A 25,476-nucleotide genomic window follows, 5' to 3' on the forward strand; every position below is an offset into this window, starting at 1 on the left:
TAACATTTTAACAGGAATGAGAAAATTGTATGCAGGTTAGGATTTTAATGCTAAATTTATTGTTCAAAACCTGTAATTCGAATAATTCTCTGGAAAAGTAGTCTTGTTTTCTTATTATTAAATGCTTTAGCATTGGTAAAATGAAATCCGTTAACTTTGGTTAATGTTAAATTTAGATTGCATTCAGAAGCTTGATATTTTTTTTTTTTTATTATATGACCTGTTTTTAGAGTACATCTCTGTTGCTGAGTTTTCTATGTGTATTAGGATTAAAAATTGATGATACTCCATTAGCTTTTATTTTTTTTTTTTCAAAATAGTCAGTACAAGCAGTTTTCTTTCTGGACTGTTCTTTACTTGCACAGAGGGGAAAAAAAGTGCTTGAAATTAAAAAGCAGTTAAGTGAAGAACGTAGTGTGCAAATCCTGCATTGTGTTTGAATGGGCAGCTTGCAATTCCTAGGGGTGCTCAAACCTGAGGTAAAGCTTATATGGCTGTCCTGCAGTCACTGTTAGCTGGATGTAAAAACTTTTTTTTCCTGTGAAAACTGTATGACTGAGCTTAAATTACAGTACATAGGTTTATGCTGTGTTGGAATGGAAGTAGTTTTGGGGGGCAGTCAGGGTATGTTACCACTTTGTTGTTTGCATACTCGTGCTGATGCATCTCAAGTGTTTTGATCAAATTTGCTTGTATGTACAATGTGACTGAACCTAAATTTCACAGTGTCAGGACCAAATATAATGAGAAAGTACACGGAAACATGAGGTATGTAACTGAAAATGAGTTACAATTTGAACTATTATTAAAAGAAGTGGATAATTTATGGCTGGAATTATAGGATAGTGTTTTGGGGTTTTGTGGAGTGTTTTTGGTTTTGCTTTTGAACAATTTAGGGAAACATAATTTTAAGATGACAAAATCAATGAAAATCTTATATAATTAGAGAAGCACATTTTGAGTGCAAAACACTTGGTTTTAAATAATTACTGGTACTACAAATGTACCTATAGGTGTCAGTTTGAAAATTGCTGTGCTAGGTCTGACACAGCCACATGACAGAAAAACTCCAATGCCATGAACTTAATTTTATGTCATTTTAAAATTACATAACTTATGGACTGGTGTCTTCTTGGTAGCCTGGGACAACCAGATCTTTAAAATACTAGAAACCATTGCAAAAAAAGCCAAAACAAAACAACCCCCCAAAAAAACAACAAAACAACCAAAAAACCAAGCCCTTGCAAAGATACCTATACCAGCAGCAAGTGCACAAAATTTAGAAAGGATAGATTGAAATGATAAATATAGGCATTGACTTGAGTACTCAATTACCAGTGAAAACCTCTGTAATAGGAGTATAAGATATAATATTTGGATTATTTTTCAAACAGGTTGAGAAGCCTTGAAAAAGACTAAAATAACTTGAGTGGGCTTATCACTGGTATGATGTTTTCCATAGCCACTGTAAAGTAGAAATCGTTTTCATACACTTTTAGAAGTAACAGGCTATTCAAGTTCCGTGTCTGAGTTAGTCATCCCGGAATTGAGTGGTTAAGAGGGGTTTCCTGACCCAGAATGCTTGATGATTTAAGGGCAAGGGAAGACACATAAAATCTGTGATGACACAGGAGAATATTTGGCATCAGTGCAGTGAATTTCAGTGTACTGGTGTAGATGTCCCAGCCATCTGGTAGTTTTATTTGTTTTTAATGGAACAATGAAAAACTTGTAGGGGGTTTTTTGAGAGAAGGTGCTGCTTTGTGGAGCTCTTCCAGCCACACGGCCAAGTAAAGAGAAGTTCAGAGATGAAAATATAACAGTTTATCGAAACTTTAACCTCATCTGCATCCTGATTAGTAATTTTAGGATGAAGACATTGACCAGTGAGGGTCTTGAAGTAGAGAGTGAAGGGAGAACTTGTGTGATCTGACCTTGGGCTAAAAAAGCTATTGAGAGAGCAATGTTCATGAGGGTCAGTTCTGGATTTTGAAAGATGAAGGATGCTTCACTAGTTCAGATGTGAACTGCTGTGGTCACTGGTTAAAACTTAAGCTACTGAAGGAATATCTTAATAATGTGATGGGCATCGCCAGGATCTCAACACCAGGTTATTTCTAGGACCTATAGAGAACCATGGTTTGAGTGCTAACGCTTAGTTAAGATTCCTGAAAGTTCATGAGTTGCATTAGTGGAAAGGAGACTGAAGCAGTGATAAAAGGGATAAGACCTATGTGTTGTCTGTGCTGAGGCTGAGCTGATAGTGAGGTATCAGTATGGGGAAAGAGAGATGCGAGCTGGGATGTTGACTTGGACAAGCACAGGAGATAGGGATTAGAAAGGATGTTTCTGATTAGTGGCAGGGAGTTCATAGTTGAATTTGAATCCTGGCCTTGGATAGAGTGAAGAAGAATGGAAAGGAATGCACAGCAGAAACCTATTAAATGATTCATAAAATAGTACAGGTGAATGAGGAGGTTCCTTCAGGAGGATATACTGAAAGAACAATTGGAATGATAAGGGGTGAATCATGAGAGCAACAATGCCAAGGAAGTCAGGGAGAGTATTTGCGGAAAAGAAGCATTGCTGGTAGTCTTGGGAGGTGGACAAGTCTAGGAAGATAAGAATTACGTGTTGATTCTGAGCCTCTTCATAGGGTTAGGCTGCAAGAGATGTCAGTGAGAATGGTTTAAAGGAAGCTTGAGTGGAAACAGGATGATGTAGACTGTAGGACTAGAATTCATGGATGGGATCTTCAGGCTACATTTTTACTGTCACTGAAGGTTTAAACAGTGCTTATTAAGATTTGAGTAATGGCATAACTACAGCTGTTGTATTGTGTATATGCACCTGATGAGTGTTAAAGGTTGGGAAAAACTCGTTTACAATCAAATGAGTAGATGTTTTGTGTGACTACCATTTAAATCGTTATCAAGGAGCATGTGTTGTCTTAAGTCTGACTATTGGGAAATCCTTGTGAGCACTGTAATCTTGAAGGAATCTTCTGCTATGCTGGCAAATAATCTTTTAACCTTTTGTAGTTTCAGTAGGAGCAGTTTTATGTAGTTAAGCTCTTAATTCGGATTTAATTTGCTTTCATTGTTTATTCATTGTATTAAGTAGCTCTTTGTTGTTTGACTTATTCTGGTTGATACAAAGCACAAAGAAACTTTGAAAATAATCTTTCTATAGCTTGATTTCTCCAGGAATAATTTTAGACTATTTTATTTGGCATAGTATGTGTATGTTTGTTACAGCCAATTAAAAGACAATATCCCTTGCTGATACCTTTTTGCCAAAGTAACTCTGTTTTAAGTATCATGTTCTGTGCTATGAGTTGCATAATTATACTAGATTTGCAAATGAGAGAGAGTTTCTTTAATTCATTTTAGGGTTATTTTTCATTATTTTGAACTGCAATATTTCTATATTTAAAAGTATTGTGAAAAGAAGGGCAAATAGCCTGTACACGTGAAGTCTTCCTAGAAGATTTGTGGTGCCTTCAGTGGCAAAGACTTTGAAAAAAGGTTTTATACTTAGTAACTAATTTTTGGTGAAGAGTACCTTTAAGGTGCAGTTCAAACCCGTTCTATTCTGTTTATTGACAAACTTGAAGAGACAAATTGTAATTTAGGTTTGTAAAATAGATATTTCATACAAACAAGTATTCTATTTCATGCAACACATTTGAATCTCTCTTGGGAATGAAGAATATAGTTTATGCAAAATATTAGTTTCACATTTGGAGAGCGAATCATGTCAGCAGAATTTTGAAGTTTCAGGGCATCTCTTCTATGTTCGTAATACTCGCCACCTTAAATTCTTTGGATGTTAATTGCAAGCACATTATTAACTGACTTATATGTCACTGTAAGGTGCTGGATTGCTGCCTCCCAAGAGCATTTCACAAGGAAGGTGTGTTTCTAAGTGGATTTGTTATTTCAGTGTTTTTAAAAAATGAGCAATTGTAGTGTCTGCCTGCTTTTATAGAGTTTCTTACTTTTTCCTGTGTATTTAGGTAAAGGAGGGAAAAAGCTAAATGTCACTAACCGTATTGTCAGACTAAATCTTGTCTGTTGACAAAACTGGATATGCCTTTTAAGTCTATAGCATTTCAAGACAATTTTATACTTATAGATGTACAGTAATATTCTTGATCTTGATGAACTTTATTTTATGTGGAAATGCTTGCAGTGCTTATTAGACACTTGATACTTGTCTGGAACATAATTGCATTAATTAATAATTATGATTATGAGTGGCAGTGAAAGAATATAGAATATTATAGTTGTATTATAAATATAGAAATATAAATATAGAATTATCATTATATCTTTCCAATATAAAAAGGCAAAAAAGGAAACAGCCAGTAAATTTCTTTGAAGAGAAAATTATTAACAGAAAATAGCAGTTTCCATATCTATATTCTTACTGAGTCTTGGAAAAGTGCTAAACTTAGTTTTACATTATCTCATTTCCTGGGGTTCTACTTATGCTGTGGTGCTCTTTAGTCATACTTGATGTGTGTGTGTATTTTGTGGTTGCTACCTTCTTTAAAAGAAAGTTAAGTACCCTTTGCAATCTGAAGAAACTCTCTTTCGTTGTCTCTGCTGTGTCATATAACAGCCATTTTCAAAGCCTATTTATACTGTTTAAAATAATTTCAGTTTCTGCAAAATACTTCCTACTTGTCAAATGGACTTTAGTTAGCCAGATGGTGACATATGGCCACGTATCTTCTTGCTCTTTTGCTTGTAAATGCGTAAGCTACATATTTGCAGTGGTAAACTTTTTTGCCTAAAAAGGAAAGAAGGTAGAGGTTTCAGCATGTACAGTGTGAGAAATCTCTTGATTAGGGTTGCAGTTTTGCATCCTTACAATAGATGGAGACTTTTATATATAATATATTTTAACATTATATATATATTATGTATTAAAAGAGACAATGATAAACACTAGTTCTGTGTTCCATTTAGGATTTTTATTTTTTAAAAGCTTACTGATGGATAAAATTTTACTATAAAATATCATTATAATATTTTACTATTTTGATTTATAAGATTGTTCAATGAATGACATGCTGCTGGGACATGATTTTTTCTTTCTAAAGCAGTGTGAAAACTGCAGTCAACAGCATGTATTTTCAGGAAGTTTGCGAGGCTCTTCTTATGTAGATAAGTCTTGAAAGCGTGCTTGTTGAATTTAAGTACATATTTCCGTAGTTATTTAAATTAAGAGAGGCCCCTGCAGAGAGATCTTGACTAATTAGAGGGCTGGCCAGTCACCAGCCATGTGAAATTTAACAAGGGCAAGTGCCAGATTCTGCACCTGGGACAGAGCAGCCCTGTATGTATATGTATGTACAAACAGGGGAACAAGAGACTGGGGAGCAGCACCCCAAAAAGAGATCTGGGGGTCCTGGTCGAGGGTAAATTGAATCTCAGTCAGCAGTGCCCTGGCAGCCAGGAGGGCCAACCATGTCCTGAGGGGCATCAGGCAAAGCGTCGCCAGCCAGTCAAGGGAGGGGATTGTCCTGCTCTGCTCTGCACTGGTGTGGCCTCACCTTGAATATTGTGTGCAGTTTTGGATGCCACAATATAAGAAGGATATTGAACTATTAGAGAGTTTCCAAAGGAGGGCAACAAAGGTGGTGAAGGGCCTTGAGGGGAAGCCGTAGGAGGAGGGACTGAGGTCACTTTGTCTCTTCAGCCTGGAGAAGAGGAGACTGAGGGGAGACCTCATTGCAGTCTTCAACTTCCTTGTGAGGGGAAGAGCAGGGATAGGCACTGATCTCTTCTCTGTGATGACCGGTGACAGGACCCGAGGCAATGGCCTAAAGTTGTGTCAGGGGAGGTTTAGGCTGGATATCAGAAAAAGGTTCTTCACCCGCAGGGTGTTTGGGCACTGGAACAGGCTCCCCAGGGAAGTGGTCACAGCACCAAATCTGACAGAGTTCGAGAAGCATTTGGACAATGCTGGCACATGGTGTGATTCTTGGGAGTGTTCTGTGCAGGGCCAGGAGTTGGACTTACTGATCCTGTTGGGTCCCTTCCAGTTCAGGATATTCTGAGTCTATGATTCTAAAGTTGTTTACATTGCTTCACTGGAAGACATGAAGACCTTACGGTGGTTGTGCTATGGTATAACTTTTCCTCATTTGTTTCTTATTCAGGAGCAAGGGGTGTCTCCGCTTCATTGTAATTGCATGACTAACTTGTATGCAGTGCCATGTAATCACTGTAGTGAAAATCCAGAACACCTTCTCTAATATGCATCAAGCTGTTTTGGCAACTGGTCATTTTTAACTTCTCTGTGTGAGAATATACCCGGTTCTTCATTTAATTTTTCTACTTCTGATAGGTTAGATTAAGCAGTATATACTGCTATATAGTCAGTCCTAGTCAGTTATTCAGTTGTTAATCTAATTTCTTATAGTTACTTGAGTAGCAGAATGAACACTTAAAATTTTCCATTTATGAGTGCAGACTAATGTAGACATTTTTCTAAATGTGCCAGAAAAAAAGCCTTTCTGCTTGTATTCTTGGTAAGATTGCTTGGTCTGTAGAACATTTCATCTGCAATTTGTTGTTTTTTTAAAGCCATACTTGTGGCATATTTCCACTGTGTGGTGCTTTGGGAGATTACCAGGAAACTTGGTATCAGAATGAAACTTGATCAGGCTGCCATGAAATTCAGAATTTTCCAAGCCTGAAAGAGGGAATTGAATTGTGCAAAATACTGGTCCCTAATTTTTCCCGGACCATAGAAACTTCACAGAATAAAAGATACTCTTTAAACAATATCCTACTTTCCCTTTCCTGGCAGCTCTTATTTTAACTCCGTAATTAAATTTTGTCTGGAAGCAGCGGCAAAGGATCTTGCTGGTAGTGTTTCTTTTGCAAATTGTGGATTAGGAACTGTCAGTGTAGAAAATACGGTTAAACTTGTTTGCTCAGCACAAGAATTTGTGAAACTAAGCTTTTATCTGTTATTTATACAGGGGAGAGTGTCTTGATAAGGGCTGTTACTGCTTTCACTGGTGATCTTACATAAAGAGAGCTTCAAAATTAAAATCTAGAGAGTTGGAGGTTCTTGTCCTCACTCTGAATTTATGCCATTGTGGAAGAGTTCTAAGGCCAGGCATAATAGAATAACTAATAATTAGACTTAGTTATTGTTGTTGCTCCAGCCGTCTGCGTAAAAGCTCTTCATGTCCTGAACATGAAAAAACAAGCACAAAAAATCAGTAACTTGCCAAGGTCAAACAGAAAGTCCATGGAGAGGTGGAAATAGAATGACTGTCTCCTGACTCTCTTCTTGTTGCTTGGTGTAGTTCCAGGCTGTTCCCTGGGTTTTGACAGGTGACACCATGTCTTCTCGCCCAACTCTGGCTGTGGAAGGTGGTCACAAGACACCAAACTTCTGTAGGTTTTTAATCTGCATAAGAGAAAGGTATGGTAAGGAAGACTCAAGAGTGACTGTGCTCATCATTAATGTTTTGGTTATAGTGAGGGGTATTAGAATAGGCACTAGAGAGATGCTGCTCTTACATAATTGAGACAAATACAGTGGATAAATGTGGGATGTAATAAAATGAGGTGGTGCTGCAGTGTGTTGTAGCCATGTCTTTATACTGCAGAGGAATTATTCTGCATAGGTACTTATTTTCAAAATTGAAAAAGTGTCACCACTTTCCAAATCTGCCAGCGAGCTCTGGCTTCAGTAGTGGGTGTAAGAATTCAGAAAAGAAAAAGCTTCATTGAAAGACTGCTGTTATTCTGCATGTGTGTGTTTCTTTTCACGCTCTCTTAGTTTTGTAGTAGATATACAGTGATGACTAGTAAAATCCTTAATAATGTAATATCTTCCAGAAGTTATGGGGATATAGCAAAACTATTTTGGACGTGTCTTTTCTGTCCAAGTATTTCTCTGGCCAAATTCTTTTCTTCTGCTGTTCAGCACTTCTTTGCCAGCACTGAGTCCTGAGGTGTTGGTTTTGATTTTATTTTTTTTTTAATTCCCCTTATGCATTCCATTTTTTTTTTTATTTAGTATTGCATGGTTGGTGTTAATTTTGGTTTGTTTTGTTTATGTGTGTGTTACAAATCTCTCACTAATTAAGTCACACAGAGCAGTTAATAAAAGTATTTGGGATCAGGCTTCCTCTGTGAAAGAGATTTGTAGTACGCTTGATGCATTATGACAAAGTGTTTCAGTCAGCACAGATGATACTAACATGAAATTCTAATCATGATGTAAAAGAGAGATCTTTGTATAAGCACTGAATTTACAAGAGTGGCTACCTGTATTAATTGTTTTGCTGCTGATTATGGAGGTAAATGTGCCTCTTAGTTTGTCTTCAAGAGAGACAGAAGAATATGTTATGTAGCGATAGAAAATAGAGTCTCTACAGCTGAAGTAATTTTTTTTGCTCTAAAGATCATCTGAAACAGAAAGGCATGAAAACTTATCCTGAAATCTGTTTTAATTAATAATATAGATGTTGACCATGTTCATGTTCAGTTTTGATAATACAGTAAATAAGATTAGTGTTCGCAGTGCCTATGTTTAGATAGCAGTACTCTCAAAGTACCAAGTACTGTGTTAAAACAAATGTCAGAACTGCACCAAAACAAACATCAGAACTTTTTGCATTTTTATGTGCAATGGGCAAAATACTTGTATTTCACAGCAGTTAGCAGGCAAAACAATATGAAACAATATTTAAAAAAGGTCTTATTGAGAAGTTTTACTCACAATTAGCTTGTTGAAATGATAAATCTTACTTCAGATAGTGGCAACGGAAAAGTAGATCAGGCCTTTACAGTCATTTACAATTGTTAAAGGCTACTAGAAAGTATAGGGCAACTCTTTTTATTGGATCCCTTGTGCTGTAAGGATAAAAGTTGTTTTTTTTGACTAGCTGCATCTGCATGTGGCTTTTGAGATTGCAGTAAATAAAAGGTGACCTCAGAAGATATGCTGAAGGTACCATTCAAGGCAGAGTTTTAAGCCAGTCCTTATGTGAGTGCTTGTTGAATCTAGGCTGAATTTTCATATGGAAATAAAATATATAAGAAGAAAACTCTTGACATACGTCCCATGGCTTTCCAGTGTTTCATTCAAGTAGGTTTTTTTTACAAAATCTTAACTTTTTTTTATTGTTAAATACTCAGGTCAGTTGATTTTTCTCTAATTATTTACTTACTGCCTTACTGTCTCACCGTATTGCTGTATGGCACTTAGAGTTAGCAGTGGACTGGTTAGACTTGTCAGTTTGCATAGTCATGGAAGTAGTATTGCATCAGTTTAGATTTGAAAGTTATTCTTTTTCAGTTTGAACAGTTCTTATAAAAAATAAAAAAATCTCCAAAAGCAACAGATTAATGTTTGCCAGAAGTTACTAGGCAGTGATGAGTATTGTATCTGTAGAGATAAGAGACTTCTTCACTTACTGGAAGTTTTCCTCTGTGTTTCTGCTGCATAGGATTAAATTGTGGATATGCTTGTAGGAAGTACTTTCTTAACAGATTTTACTGGTGGCACTTCAGATATTTTCTCTGTTGTGTTCAGTATTCTTCTACCTAATGCCTCAATTGTAGAAGATTTCCTTCAGTAATGATATTATTTTTTATAAGATGAAAAATACTATTCTACCATTGTCCAAATTTCATTCCCAGTTAATATTTTTGCTTTTTGGTTTTGATATTAGTTGAAAAATGTGTATAGCCACTGCCCGACATTCCTTTCCTCTGATACCAGTGTAGATCTGGTCAATTCTACTTCCTTTGTTACATATAAAGTATATTGAAATAATGTACAGTTTTGTGTTTTACTTACTTGTTTTCAGTCTTGTTCTCTCCTGAATTTTGTGAGCAGCCCTCAATTAGTTGTGCTTCTACATCTCTTTTTTTTTTTTCCTTTAATTATTTTCATGGAGTAGTACACTGGAATACTTTCCCTGTTTTTTTCCGTAAAGGTTCTGTGTAAGCCCTATTCTCTTTGTTCCTGGGCAGTCCATGCTCACTTACCTTTGTCCAGAGCAGTACTTTCAGACTACTTCACAACAGTGTTGCTCCCTTTTTCCCCTGAATTTTTCCTTTTACTAGCTCTGTAAGGCTTCCGGTGTGCTTAGAACATCACCGCCACCATTATTTACAGAATGGCAAAGTTGCTGTTGCTACTCAATTAATGAGATAATCTAACAACTGTATGTTTTAAATCAAGTCCAAGCCCTACTCCTTACTTTTTGGAACTTGGAACTTGACTCTCTCAGTGCCTTTGATCACGATCTAAAGAATTCAAGAACCCCAGATACCTCGTGTAACAAAAAACAAAACAGTGACACAGAGAGGAGGAAAGCTTAATAGAAATGGGAAAAGCCAAAGGAAGATCCTAATTGTTAATATTGTGAAGGCAGGAAATGTATTTTGAGAGAGGAAAGAAGACATAGTGGAGGATCACTTTATTTTGGAAGAGTTTTGTTATTTCCTTTTACTGAAATGTTTCAGTCCCCTTCATGTGTGGGAAGCTATTACTATTTTTTTATCCTTTTGCTACTCCAAAGAGGATGGATAAAATAGAACTTTGAATTCAGACTGCAATCTGTTCCTAGTGGCTTTGTAGAGTGTATATTGAAAGCTGTGAAGAAGCAGGACACTTTGTTCTTACTAACATAGTGTATTTCTAAAGCAACAGAACTAGGAGAAAGGATTGTTTTTGAAGTGATGAAAGCAAACAGAGTAAAGCTGAGACCAGGTTTTGAAAGCTGAATTCTGTAAATAAACATTGCCCAAATAGTGGTGGGTGTGTGTCTGTGTATACAGATACGCTTTGGGTTATTTGTTATACTGCTTTGATTGACAACTTGGATTAATATTTACTGTATGCAAGTTTCTCCTAACATAAGATGGGTTAAAAGAACATGCGACTTTCTGCATAAAATTGTAGCTTTTCTTTTTGCCTGGTTCAGTGGTTGAATGTAAGTACTAGATTTGCTTTTCTTAATACCTTTTCAGAACCTTAGAGAAATAGTATTGTACCCGGGGTGTTTTAATATAGGTTAAAAACTACCAGTTTGATTGAAATAGTTCTCTTCTACATTTTTTATTCTCATCATAAAGGCATCTTTATTAGTCTGTAGGTTTTGTGATACACGTCATGATCTTGTCTGCTTCTGTTGCTTCACAAAAAATGTGTAGTTGAAAGCTTAATATTAAGATATTCAGGAACTTTATGTGTAACAATAGTGCACTTTTTTTTCAACAGTGAGCCTCAGTTTGCTCTTGCTGATTAAACTGCACATGTAGCCCTTTGTCTAAAGCATCCTCCCCACTTCATTTAGCAATAAAATTTAAAAAGTCAAATAGGCATGTCCTTTGGACATATTGGAGTTGAATAATGGTTCCAGCCTGTGAGGCTGATGTGTCCAACCTTTCTCCTTTGGTAAAAGGAACCTTCAAGCTATCAGTCTTGCAACACTGGACCATAGTTGGGAGAAACAGGAAGCAAACACTTAAGGATTGTCCTAGATCATCATTGCTCCTTCAGTCTGTGGCCTCTTCCTTTTTTTCAGCTGCTTTCCTAATTTCTTTCTTGGAAGCCAAAAGTAGCTTCATACTGTTCTCCTAAGAGTTGAGTCATTTATCAGCTTCTCTTTTGCCAAATAATCTGTAATGGAATCCACTACGTTTTCTTCTGCCTGAGGCCATTTATTGCATTGTCCACTTGCTTTTGACTTTGTCTCATTTCTTTTCATTGCTTATTCTGTCTGTTTTCTGCAGTGTCTGTAGCTAATTGTAGCTGTTAGAAGCATCTTCTTGAGGACTCTGAGTTCAAAGTGCCCTAGGTCTTGGCACAGTGTCGTTTTTGTAAGTAACCTGTATTCACCTGTCGTTTATACTGCTTGCAAACTGCTGGGTGGCATGCAGGCCCAGGGAGCCCTTTTAGCAGGGCTCTAGTATACCTGAAAAGGTGGCCTCTGTTAGTCTTCATTACAAAACCAGTCAGGGTAACTGGAGCTCTGAGGACTTCTCTATGCTCCTTGTGTTTTGGGAAGAGTGGTGGGCTGATGTTGACTTTACTACACATTTGTCCCCAGGTGTGCTGGCATGGTTGACCAGGTCTTGTAACTATTGAAAGTAGCACAGTTGAAAAGCTGTTTGATATCTATCACAGCATTGTTTGTTTGATTTATTTCCCAGAGGACATTGTGCTTTGTAGTTGCCAATCTCTGGGGGAAAACTTGAAAATCCTTTCCTTGTTTAAAAAAAAAATAACTTGAACCAGAAAAACTCAACAGCACTGCCCTCTCCCTGCTCCTCCCCCCCAAAAAAAAGAATTACTAGTAGAGATTCATTATGCTTTCCCTTAATGTTTGTGGTTAACTTTATTAATAAGCATTTGTGTTATCATGTCACACTTGACAGCTGGTTTCTGTGCATCCTTTCAGACAGCTGTGGTGTTCTGTCGCAGTGCTCTGAGCCTCTGTGACTCCTGAGCCTTGTGATTTGCAGGCTTTTCCAGTACCACTCCAGTATGAAACTGGGTTTGCTGATATGTCAAAACTGAATTTTAATTCTGGGATTGGGTGACCTTTTGAGGCTGATCGATGATTGATGGTGCCAAGTTGCCTTAAGGTTTCCTTGCACATCTAGTGTTGTCCTGTTGTGTAACAGAGCTCTCCTTTGGCCTCTTCTCTGCCCCACTGGGGCCCAAAGCACTTAGTATGTGTCCTTTACTACCTACAGTGTGCCTGGACCATCTGAGGTCCAGTTATTAGTAAAAGTTGCGTTCATTCCTGATATCAACATTGGGCTCAAAAGTCCTTTGAACTGAAAATAGTCACAGACAGGAGAATGTTCAGGGGAGGTACCATTTAGGCTTGTATGGGTCTTACTCTTCTTCAGCTGCTCTTGAAGAAATGAGTTGCTGGAGTCTTGGCCTGAATAACTCTTGCATCCAGTAGCAGTGGGAGTGGAAGGCCCTGCACCTCTGGGTGGACTGTCTTAACTCTCTCCTTCTTCTTCATCTTTGCTTCACTTTGGAATAGCAAAAGGGAGTGAAGAGGAATGGATGGATGGTAGTCTGGGGTTAGGGAACAGAATGGACTCTCTAAATGTGAAGGTGCATGACAATCTTTGTATATGTGTGTGGAGGGAATCTTCTCTTGAATTTACTACTACTGCAAAGACATTGTCTGAAATAAATTTTGGAGATGGGAAAACTGCATTTTACTTTCTCAGTGTTGAAGTTTTTGTTTGATTCTTCACATTCTTATTTGTTAAAGTATGGAAACATTGAGTGGCTTTTCTGTTTTACACGTGTTCTTGTATTTAGCTGTGGGGAAGTTGTTCTTTCTCCCCCCAAGGGAGTTTCCTGTGTATATGGAAAAATACAAAACAGAAGTGAAAAATACCTCAGGCTTCCAAACCTGCTGCTCACATTTCACTTCTCCCACTACCCTTCTTGTCATACAGATGGTCTAGCAGTTCTTCCTCTGCCCCATAGCAATACCATCTATTTAAAAAGCTAGGCACCATCATAGCAAGTAGGGTAGCTAACTAAATAAAAAAAAATTACCCAGTGTTATACTTTTCTGGTGTTTATCTTTAAATTGCCAGAATGTTTTATTAGGCTTTCTTCAGGCTAGTAAATATAACATAACTTGATACCTGTTCCAAGAGAGTTATAGTCATAAATAAATTCAGTATGCAACTCATGGGCTTTTTTTTGTTTAAAAATCCGTTTAAGGCAGGGGCCCTAAAATTGCGTGTAACTCAACAGTTAAGTTGCATTTCATAATGTATTATTGCCACTAGAGATTCTGGAGACCCTCTGCTTACAATCTGACTGTAGAGCAAACAGTTGGTTTCTCTATTTCTTATGCCTGGGTGAGCAGCATGTAAATAACAAGTTCAAAAGACTTGTAAGGTGAAATGCTGGTATCGTATTCGATATAAATGCTGTCTTGACAATAACCAATCTTTCCCATAACCCTATAAGATAATTGAGGCAGTTTAAAATTGGCATTCTGAACTTTCTTCATTTGTTTAGACTGCATTTTATATATGTTATTGTCATGTAACAGGGTTGGGGTTTTTTGGCCTCTAAGTTGTTCTATAAACAACAGGACTAAAGAACTTGTGTTTCCTGTGCATTTGAGCCTTGTATGGTGAGGAGAGTTTACAGGACAATACCACAAGCTCCTTCATCCCTAGTGGGCAAAGTGTAGCTGTAGTAGAGCTAAGGCATGTGCTTACGGTCTATCCAAATGGCATATGCAAAGTGACCAGCTGTGAAACAGTATATAATTTCCAAGTTCTGCTTGTCTTTTTTGATGACATCGGTATTTTGGAAATGTTTATCCAACTTCCAGTTTTCATAAAACTCATAGCAACTTAATTATCTTGAAAAGCTCTTTTCTTCTTTTTAAACTTAGTTAGAACTGATTTATGGGTTCCAAAGTTTTTTCAAGGATGGCTAATCAGTTTTGTAGTATAAGCTTCATTTTTTAGTGAATGGGGAAATAAAAGCAGTGAAGGAATATTAGTTGTTACAGCACTAAGCTGCTCTGTGGACACATTAATGTGCCATATTTTCCAGAATGCATTAATGCCTTGGAAGAAAAGATACCATCTCTCTAAAATGCTGAATTTTAACCAGTAACTTCTAGTATAGGTCATCTCCTGATTTTCTTCAGGATGAGACTTTTTTTGTTCATTTATCTTGGCTGCATGGGCATCTGCATATGTTCATTCCATACTTCTGGTTATCCATCTGATTGTTGAACCTTAATGATCGCATTTGTCAATAATTTTTCCTTTTTTTTTTTTTTTTTTGAGAGCTCAGTCTGCCCTGTTTGAAGCAGCAATAGGCAGGAATTCTGTGAAAGAAATCTCCCTACTGATCAGCGTGTTCCACATACTGCATACTTGGTAGTCCTGTGTTGGCAATCATTTTTAAACCAGTAAAGATATACTTGAAATGGTGGTATCTGCTAGCTGAAGTGACAAATTTGGTTGTTTAATACTTCACAACAGTTTTGACAATTTGCTTTCCCTTCTGGCCTGAACGTTCTTGGAAGGATGAGGCAATGTTTTGAAAAGAGGTTGGGTTCAGAGCTCAGCAGTTGGGAGTCTTCACAGCACTGCTTAGGCAGCTTATCGTGCTGCAAAATCCTTGCAAAAAATTTGTGCCAGCACAGGCGTTATTCTGGGAAGCTGGAGTTGTAGCAGTCACAGGTTCAAGATCATGTGGAAGTTAAGTGCTGTTGGGTCAAATTTTCTCTTAAAATGCTAGTTCCTTGAACACTTAAAACACCTAAGTCAAGTAAAATTTGTCTCAAAAACATTCTTGTTTTCAAGTTGGCTTCATGGTTTATAGTGTACCTCATTAAGATGCAGGGAGAAGTTTTACCAGTAATTTGCATCTGTGTGGAGTTCAAACTTGACAAACCTGAAAAGCAAGCCTACTTGAATTAAGTATGATTCACACAATTCCCATTTAAAAAAATGGACAATAATAACTGCTTTGCATTTGTGTTTTTCAGATTTTTTCTTATGAAAAATGCTGCATAAAAACCGTTGGGGCACAATAGGAGCATGTGTAACTATGTAAGAGAACTGTAATATTATAATACCAGAAGAAAGGAGGATAAGGTGTTAGCCTGCTAACATTCCAGCCATGTACTCTAATCTTTTCATATGGTTATTGTAAATATACTGTGATAAGGAGGAGTAAAAGTTCAATTTTGGAGTGTCCATTTAGTTATCTTGTTCAGGGATCGTTGACCCACTTACCGTAACAGTTATTGAAAGTATTATCATATTTGATGATAAGCATTGTGGAGATTATATTTCTCTAGCAAATTGTTTCTAAATAGTTAAGTTTTGGAGTTGAAAATAGCAATAATGAAAAGAAGCTGCTAGCTTAAATTATTTAAACAGAATTATACTTGTTGTACTTACCCTATTTTTTTCTTTCTCCTTCAAGTATTTGTTAAATGGGAATCTGAATTTCTGTCTTTCCTATGTTGGAATGCTCTATTGATTGTTGCAGGAGCTGTAGCTGCAGTATAAATTAATATCGTAGAAATATAGAAAGAACTTAACTGTGAATTAATTCAACCACAATGACAAAAAACACACAGCTTTTAAATCTTTCAAAACAATTATGTTTTTATTAAAACACAGGTTTGTAAACTGCAAATGGAATAGCACCTAATTTTGCTGTCTAGTTATGTGACTGTAGAAGTTTAAGAACAATTTGCTTATATAAAATACTTCCCAGTTAGAGACCTTCAGCACAACCACACTGAAAAAGATTAACAGTGAAGAATGGCCTCGAACTGATTTAGCTGTCCTAGAAAGTTGAAAAAGAGCCTTCTAATTCTCCCTCTTTTCTGGGATGTGTTTATTGCTGCTGTTTTTATATTCATGGGATGATGTATTCATAAGCTTAATTACGAAACAATATACTTGAGATTGATTAATTCTAGGATACTGGCAGCTCATTTTGCAACTATGCCCAGTTAATGTTGGTGTAACCACATAATTCCTGGGTGATGAAATAAGAAAACATCTGATATCTAGGAAACCCTGTAATTTTGTAAAACAGGTTGCTGCCAAATAGAGCTTTGTTAAAAAGTATATGTATGCACAGGTTTTAGGTCATCATTTTAACCTACTAAAGAGATTAATTTTATTTGCCTGTTTGGAAATGACTGTTTGCATGGAAACCTGCTTGGGACCTGATAACCTATTCTCTGCTTACCTACTGATACAATTTTTGAATTGTTTTACAAGTCTAGAATCAGTGGATGAGATGCAGTTCATAGAAGGAAGCTTATAGAACTCTTGCAGTTTTCTTTTAATGAGTATAAGGAGCTGCTTCCGTATTGCACTGTGAAGGCTCACAGTATAGAAGTTGGAGGAAGAAGGAGAATTAAAGGAGAGGTACAGACTGTCATAATACCGTGTTAAAAAAAAAAAAAGAAAATTCTGTAAAAAAAGTTGACCAACATGACTGAGTTGCTGAAGGAAGGAGATGATAGGAAATTGTCTCTATTTCTTAAAGGTGTTTTTTAGAAGTGTAAAAATAAAGTAAAGATACTTAAAAATGGCTCCTGAAACTTTTGCTTTGGAGGGCTAAGCACTGCATGTACTAGTGTTGAGAATACAGATCTTACAGTTCCTAAAACAAGACCCGTGAAAGGAATGTTGGCATTTATTTATTTATTTATTTACATTATTTAAAATACAATGAAGTGGGTCTAAACTGAAGCTATGGGTGCATCAGGTTTCTAATAGTGCCCTGCTACTGAAGTGGGAGGTCAAAACCTCCTCTCAGTGTCCCTTTTGATTGCACTGTGGTTGTGCTGACCCTCAGTGGGTTTGTGATTCGAATTTGTCTGTAGAAAGGTCTGACGTGCTGAATGTTGGTGTGTGGGGATAGGTCAGTTTTGCCAGGGGGAAGCTGGCAGGCAGGACCTGTCTTGGTGGTGACAAATCAGCTCAGTTGCCCGTGAAGCCACAGTCCAACTTGCTTGCCTAGACCTAGCAGAGAGGTGGGAAAGGCATTTGAGACAGTGGGGACTTAAACTGTCACATCAAGACTTATCAGAGTTGGTCTGCTTAAACCTTAGAGAAGTTAGTTTACTTAGCTGTCATTTTACATTAAGTTCTGACTGCGTTTGGAGTGAGAGTCTTATGACTCTCCTAAGCTAAACTTTGACTAAGGATGTTAGTCTGCTGGATCTCTTAATTATGCTTAAGACTTTTTGCAAGTCATTTTCCTTACAGAATTCTTCTGTATGTTTTCTTACATTATAGTTATTTTCCTGTGAGAATTACAGCTTGCTTAGCTGGTCTTTCTGTGTAATCTGTTTTGGCTTCTGTTAAAGTTGAATTTGCTTAGGTGAACAAACAGCTTTCTGCGACCAGTACCACTGTTTCCCTGTCTCCTGCTTCCCAGTGTATTAGTGGTGTGACAGATTGATGGGCTGAGTTAGCTCCCTCTGAAGGTCTAAGCTCTGCAGGTGATGCGGGGGAAGCTGGTTGAGGAGCTTGCAGCAGGGACAATAAGCCCCTTAGAGACAGATTAGTCTGTTCTCCTTGTTTTTCTACTCAGAGAAAACAGATACTGTGGTAGTGAACCTTCTTTGTTTATCAATGTATAGAGTAAGAGAAAGCACATGGAAAAGTGATTATCCTATTACTTTAATAGAGCAGTGGTTAGAAATCTTGAAGCTGACCAAAGACTGTCCCTGTCAAGAACCTGTTATCTCTTTAAGAGGTATTCCAAAGAAATACATATTTACCTTTATAGTTAGTGAGGTTAGTCTGGCTTTTTTGGAATCTTCTGCCTTTGCAAGTTTGGTATGGTTCTTCACCACTTCCTTGCAAAATCATTCACAATTTCTCCTTCTGTTATGTATTTTTGGTGTTACAGTGAATGATGGCAATTCAGAGAAAACCGTGAGCCTGAAGATTTTGTGCTTCTTTTTTATTCATTTTTTAAGTTGCCTTCTGCACAGAAGATGAGTACTTATCTTCCAGTTAATTCAATATACAGAGGGGAGACTGTTCTTTGAACACTGCGGACATTTAGTCATTGAAATGAAGGTTGAGCAAATCCTTAGGTACTATAGTATAGTGCAGGGCTCCTGTATCTGTAAGAAAGTGGTTGAAAAAGTCTCCTCTTGTATCTAATTTGTGACTTTTTTCAAGTAATCGGGCAACCGGGAAGATAGTTGATACATTTATTAAAGTTGTTTCCTCATGCATCTAAAAAAATATTTCTTCAGACTAAATCTTATTTGCAATTATGGGCAGATAGTAACTGTAAACAGCACTGCTTTAGTACTCAATAGCTCTGTCCTAACCATGTTTAGAAATTTATTGTTTTAAAAGGCAGCTGCTTGTTTTTTAAGGGCTCGCTGATACTGAAATTATGGGTTAGTAGGGGATATAGAATCACTTTCTTAGGAAATAAAAGTCAAGTTTGCTTGAGAAATATGTATTCAAAGGTGATGTGCAAGATGAGATCCAGGGGAAAATTTGCTGTTTTAGATGGACAAGAAGAATCTCAATAATCCTAAGCTGAGCAAAGTAGTTGTCAGTGAAAGCTGTGACTGTGTGATGTTGTGAGTGCAAGCACGGCATGCTCAAGGTGGGTTTTACGTATCACCATTACTTTAGTAGTCAATTTTGTGAACTGTGTGCAGGTGCTTTCCTTTTTCCAATTATCCCCTCATTTTTTGGGGGGGGATGAAGGTAAAACTAATGAGTGCATTCCCTATGTAGTTGCAATAGCTGAGCCAAATTATATTGTGTTTTAGGGACTGAGATTCTGTTGGTATGCTGACTTTTCAAGCTGATAACTCTTTCAGTTGCTAAGGTAAGTGTGTGTAAATCTGCAGTTTCCACTGAACATTTGAGCCAATGTTATTGGGAAGTTAATAAAAAAGAAATAATAGCATGTGAATATGAAGGAATATTAATAAATTGAGTAATCTTTTTGTTGTTGTTGTTTCTCACATTCTACACCACTCCAACACTTTAGTGGTATCCTTTGAGTTGATAGGACTACTAGCTTCTTGCTGCAGGTGCCTACAACTGAAAGCAAAGGCAGGGAAAACGCACCTCCAGATGTATGTTTAGGCACTTCCTCATTAAATAAGCTGTCATTACTGACTTTCTTGCCTCAGTGTGGCAGAGCTGTGTGAATTCTGTCTGGATTAAAATTATGTCCTGTTTGGACCAGACCTTTGACTTTTAGAGTCATATACAGGCATAGTGATGACTGCATGAGGTTTTTTTCCAGGTAGACTGCTATGAAGAAGTGAATTTTTTTTACTTTCTGTAAGTTTTTTTGGAAGTGAGCCTGTTTACTGATATGGAGCAAGCTGTCTTTAAATTTCAGTTATGGTTCTCTGATTTTATGGGGATTGGAAAAGAGAGAGGACAATAATGAAAGCAACGTGGGAGGATAAAAGCGGATCAGAAAAGGGAGAGGGAGTTTCTAATTGAACCAGTGACTTGCAGTGAGAGGGCGTGACTAAATGAAGCAGGGCTTTTTCTGTTGTATTTTTGTCAGTATTTTTTGATATAGTGCCAAAATTGTATACAGTGCTGTAGAGCAGAAGACTTGTTTCAAACACATAATATGTTCCCTGTGTTGGAGGACTTAAATTCTTTAGGTGTAGTCGGGAGCAGTACAGGATAATGCAGTACAAAGATATGATAGTGCATGGTTGCTGGCATTCACCTTGGAGCAGGTGGGTCTTTTTTGGTGTTTCTTTTAGTTGAAGTGGGGAAATGTTTTGTGTATTGATCAAAAACTTTCTAGTTTTGTGATTTCAGGGGCTGCTGTGCCCCCTACTTCCAAAGAGTCACAGTGCAGTTGGACCACCCATCATTTGCTCTTTACAGAGGAGAAAGGGACTTTAGGAGTAGGAGAAATGCTAGCATTGTTCATGTCCCTTAGACATTCTTGACTGGTGAGATTTTAATGAATTTTATCTCCTTTTGTAGGATGGATAAGAAAGAGGGTTCATTAAGTCAGTATATTTCAAAGCAGATTGGTCGAGGTTGGTTCTTTTTATGTGAATACGAAAACTGTATTTATTTTTAAAAATGAGTTAGCTTTTAGTTCAACTCCTAATCTTCAGGATGAAGTCTTTATGTCAATATTTATTACGGTAGGCACCCTAATGAGAATCAGGGCCTAAGTGCTGCTGGCAGGCAAAAGCGAGAGCGATTTGGTGGCTGCACGTGACTCTGTTAGTGTGTGTGTTCGTCCTGAGGGATGAACCAGCCTGCGGGTGATGGGTGAGCTGGAAACTGTCAGTCTGTTTGGTGACTTCATCAGCATCGGAAGGATCGCGCTTATGAACTCAGTTGTGTCTGCAGGGAACAACAGAGGAGACGGGTGTCATTTCTTCAGCAGTTTCTGTACCTCAGGTGTGTGATACTGTAGAAAGAACAAGACCATAAAATGTTTAGGATATGAGTAGTCTAGGGATTTAAAAACTGCTTACTCTATGATACTACACAGATAAAGCCACAGTAATTAGGGACACAGGGTAGACTGGGTCATTATGTATGGCATTAAGTTACAACATCCTACAAAAATCAGTGGAGGGCAAAAAACCCCCAAAATCTTGCGGGACGTGGAGGGGGGTAGCCTGAGAAAAGTAAATGTACTCAGAACTTTGTGAAGAATGAAGGTTGTGTGGAATTGTAGGCTATGGAGTATAAAGTGGCTGAGAGAAGAATTACTTCATCACCTGTCCTTTCTTTTGGCAATATAAGCTTGTTTATTTCAGTTCTTTTGGTTTGTGTTTCCAGTGTGGTGTTTGTTTAGCACTGAATGTTACTGGTAGTAAAACTGCTTCTGTTTCCCATAATGATCAGACTTGTGGATATTGAACGCATTTTTGATTTGGAGAAGATAAAATTTTCCTTCTGAAGGCTTTGTTTTAGCCATTGTATGGTTCATTTATTTAATATCTTCATCCGTGGAAAAGATAAATGTGAAATGTTCTGTTTGAGCGTAAATAATTGCTTGTGTTTACTTCCATGTTAACTGAAATCATATATACAATTATATGTCTTTTGCATTAATCTCTTAGAAATTGTTTCCTTTAGGTGCTTTGATTTTTTTTTTAATCATGTTAAATCTGTAGGACATCATTTTTTTAAGCTGTGCATCTTTACCATAGACAGTTCATAGCAGTGCACTATTTTCAGCTTCATTTAAAAAATAAAGGATATCGCTGTGGAATAGGGTGCACTTACAGAAATCAAATGCATCAGTTACTTCCAACAGCAAACATATTAAAAGTGATGTAAATCAAAACTGCTGTATGAAATTTTGTGGTGGTCTTATGTGCCAGCTCATGCTGGATCATAAATGGTCAATTTTTTGAATACATAGGAATTCTCTTTGGGTCCATGAAACCACCACATGGGATAATGTTTCCTACTGACAGATGATCTTTTCCCTTGGGAGTTGTGCTCTAAAATGTGTGTAATAGACTATGGTTGTAGGTGAATGCACAGAAATATTTTCAGTATTTGCGTTTTGTCTTCGCCAAAATCTGTGCACCAGAAAATATACCTTCATTAACAGAAAAATCCTGTGTTTTAAAACAGCATCTGCTGCTTTGCTTTTGTTAGTGTAACATGTTATCCTAAATGTAGAAATCTGCAAAACTAAATCAAGTCTGATGTGGGGTAGCTGAGTCTTACCCTGTAGGTTGTAGTGTGCTGTTTAATCTGAATGAAACATTTCTAACAAATGGCAAATTAAGGGATTGTTCCTGAGAATTCTTCAGTGTGTCTTGTACATGGGCACTGTTGCATATGTTGGCTTGGATAATTTTAAGCATATTTAATGTCCATGAGTATGAACTTTCCTCAGTGCTTCTTCAGTTCTTCACTGATTTGTCTTTGGTAGGCAAACTAAAGCTGGAAATGGGCAGAGGATAGAGACTTAAAAGAAAAAGAAAATAGAGTCCCAGAGTGCTACTTGAATCTGTCTCTTTTAGCTTTTCTCAGAAGATGTCTCTGTTAGCAACTGAAAAGGAATACTTGTATATTAATCCTCAAACTTTAAATGAAAACCTCAGTATTTCACTTTCCTAGATCTTAGATAACTTCAGTAGACCAAGTAAACCTTGAGATCTCATACTGGTGAGCTAGTAGTTTAGTACGTTTCTGGTAACTGATCACAAAGCAACTCGAAATTAATTCTTTGAAAAATATTTTTGTTTCTTATGGTAAAAAGTAATAGGCCCTTTTATAATGAGGGTTGGAACTTGAGCCTCTCACCAAACTTCATTGTCACTTCGTATTGTTGGAAAGCAGAGGTCATATTTTCTTACGTTCATTTTTTCTGAATTGCATAGTGTATTCTGAAATGTCTCTAGAAACTATGTAAAAGTCTGAAATTCTTTTCATTAAAATCCTGTTTGAAGCATTGTTTCCTTCAGATCTCCTCTGGGGAAGTAAAAACTTCCCTTAGTCACTATTCTGTATTTAATTTAATCCTAATCATCTCAAGCCCCTGGCAAGCCTGTGCACAGCACTCTGTGTTGGACTCAAAACCTGTTTATTCAACAGCTTTAAGGCAAGTGGGACTTAACTACTCAGTGAGTCTATGGGTCTTATACTGCCCTGGTTTAGTGATTGCCATATCTTATTTATTGACAGTGTTGAGACATCTGTGGTACAGGAGACAGAACTGAAACCATTGAACTGAGCAGTGTGGGGTAACTTCCTTCCAGGGAAGTTTCCTTGTGACACTTGTCTGGAGATTGTTTCCAAAATCTGTACTGAGGTCTTACAGTCATCTCTTGTAGCTTATTAAAGAGTTCTTCTGATATGTTCTGCAGCAAATACTGTGACATGCTGTGATATAACAGGACTAATAGAGAATTGATTTTGCTGTTCGGGAATGATGTTAGGCCTTTGGTAGATAGTTAAAAGCACCAGCAAGTTGTATGTCCAGTTGGAAATGATCTGGCAGTCAGATGTTTGAGGGTGAAACTTTTCCAATGAACAGGAAACTTTTTGCCCATGCAGAAAGCATCCATGTTTTTTTCTCATTCTACTGGGTCTGGCTGGGATAGAGTTAATTTTCTTCATAGCAGCTGTTATGATGCTGTGTTCTTTGTGACCGGAACAGTCTTGATAACACACTGATATTTTAACTCTTATTGAATGTGTTTGCACAGCGTCAAGGCCTTTTCTCTTTCTCGCTCTGCCTGGTGTCCTTCCCCCCACAGTGACTGAGGGGTGTACAAGATATTGGGAGGGGACACAACCAGGCAGATGACCCATAATAACTAAGAGATATTCCTTGCCTTATAATGTCACGCTCGGCAATAAACTGGAGAGGAGGGAGGTTTAAGAGAGGTTACTCAGCTTTTGCTTAGGAACTGGCTAGTTATTGATCTGTTCATGGGAAGTGGTGAGTGTTTGGCTTATTGTTTCTCTCTTCTTCCACTTCTCTTTTGTTTGTTAAACAATTTTATTATCTCAACCTACAAATTTTCTTGCTCTTTATTCATGCTTTTCTCTTCACTCGTGTGATGGCAGGGGGAAATAAACATCTGAGTGGTGTTTAGTTGCCTACTGGCAGTTAAGCACCACCTGATCTCTTCGTACTCATGTAAGTCAAAGAGAAAATAGATCTCAACACATGGATATCTGCTATAACTGTAAAATAGAATCATAGCATAGTTTGTTTTGAACAGAACCTTTAAAGGTCATCTAGTCCAAATTCCCCGCAGTGAGCAAGGACATCTTCAGTTAGATCAGGTTGCTCAGAGGCCTGTTGAACTGGACCTTGAATGTTTCGAGGGATGGGGCATCTACCAGCTCTCTGGGCAGCCTGTTCTTGTATAATATATTTTTGCATTCTTCAGGGTAAGGCAAGTATTTGCTTTCCTTTTCAATGTTAAGACACCAGGAAAACTTCTGTCACGAAAAAGTCGACGCAGAAAACAGTATCTGTAGTGTATTTTTACCAGTCTTTGTATATTCTGGTGTTAAAGCTGAATGTTTTGCCTTGCCACAGGCTTTTCTGGTACCTCATTGCCCATAGAGTTCTCAGGTCCATTTTTTTCACTTAGCAACTTTTATATGTCTTCCCGTTCTTAGTCCTCACTGTTTCTGCTACTCCCCCCATGTTGGCCTCTCCAATACACTCACTTTCTGCTCAGCTGTTGTTCCTGCTGTAGTCAAATTTGACAACTCCCTTTTGCCTTTTGCTTCTCTGGAGAGCATTATTTACAAAAAGATCCATGCTATTCCTACTAGATGCCAAAATATGTCAATCTGTAAGCCAAGTAGAATTTCTAATTGCTGAAGTTTGTCTCTATTTGAATGTTGTGGAAATATTTTTTCAAGGCTTCTGTGCTCGGTAAGTAAAGGTGAATGGACTTTTTTCAGGGACTGTAAAAAGGATGTTGTTGGCTGAAGACCAATACCGGAAAATTTAAAGTTCATATTCCAGGCAGGAGGATGCTAGAGCTGTTCAGTGACCACAGATCTGCAGTCAGAGTTGAGGATGGGATAGCATGTGATTTTTATAGAGGGGTTTTTTTCCATGATTTTTTTTTTCTTGCAGATAACAGAACTGTTGTGCTTAATTTTCATTTACTAATTTTTCCATTCAAAGTTGACTTGACACATAGAACTATTCTACAAAAAAATTCAACCAAAATAGTTATCTCCAGAAAATAAGTTTGGTATTTTTAGTAGAGGCATATAACTACTGATAGATTTCTTTGTGCTCCTTTGTAGATGATGGAAACAGTGAAAATTCATCCTCCTGCAGCCATAGAAAATTATATTATAGTACATGTTGTATCTGAGCTAGGAATTTCAAATAGGATTTGACATTGTTATTGTCCGAAAACATTTGAAATTTACATTTTGTCATGTGTTTACCTAACCTGAAAATATT

General features: G+C 37.4%; 1 protein-coding gene across 4 annotated transcripts in view; it reads left to right on the plus strand.

Annotated features, from left to right (window-relative positions):
• RBPJ (recombination signal binding protein for immunoglobulin kappa J region) overlaps nucleotides 1-25,476 on the plus strand; it is a 160,471-nt gene that overhangs the window by 100,992 nt on the left and 34,003 nt on the right. Inside the window, exon 1 of one of the 4 annotated variants that reach the window (XM_027686587.1) lies at nucleotides 18,469-19,398. The exons of the other annotated variants lie outside the window; for them this stretch is intronic. The gene's annotated coding sequence lies outside the window, so the exon portion shown is untranslated. Of the gene's footprint in view, nucleotides 1-18,468; nucleotides 19,399-25,476 lie in introns of those variants that run through there. 4 annotated transcript variants of the gene reach the window in all.

This window comes from Neopelma chrysocephalum, unplaced genomic scaffold, assembly GCF_003984885.1.
Source record: "Neopelma chrysocephalum unplaced genomic scaffold, ASM398488v2 Primary Assembly neopelma1_71, whole genome shotgun sequence".
Lineage (NCBI taxonomy): Eukaryota > Metazoa > Chordata > Aves > Passeriformes > Pipridae > Neopelma > Neopelma chrysocephalum.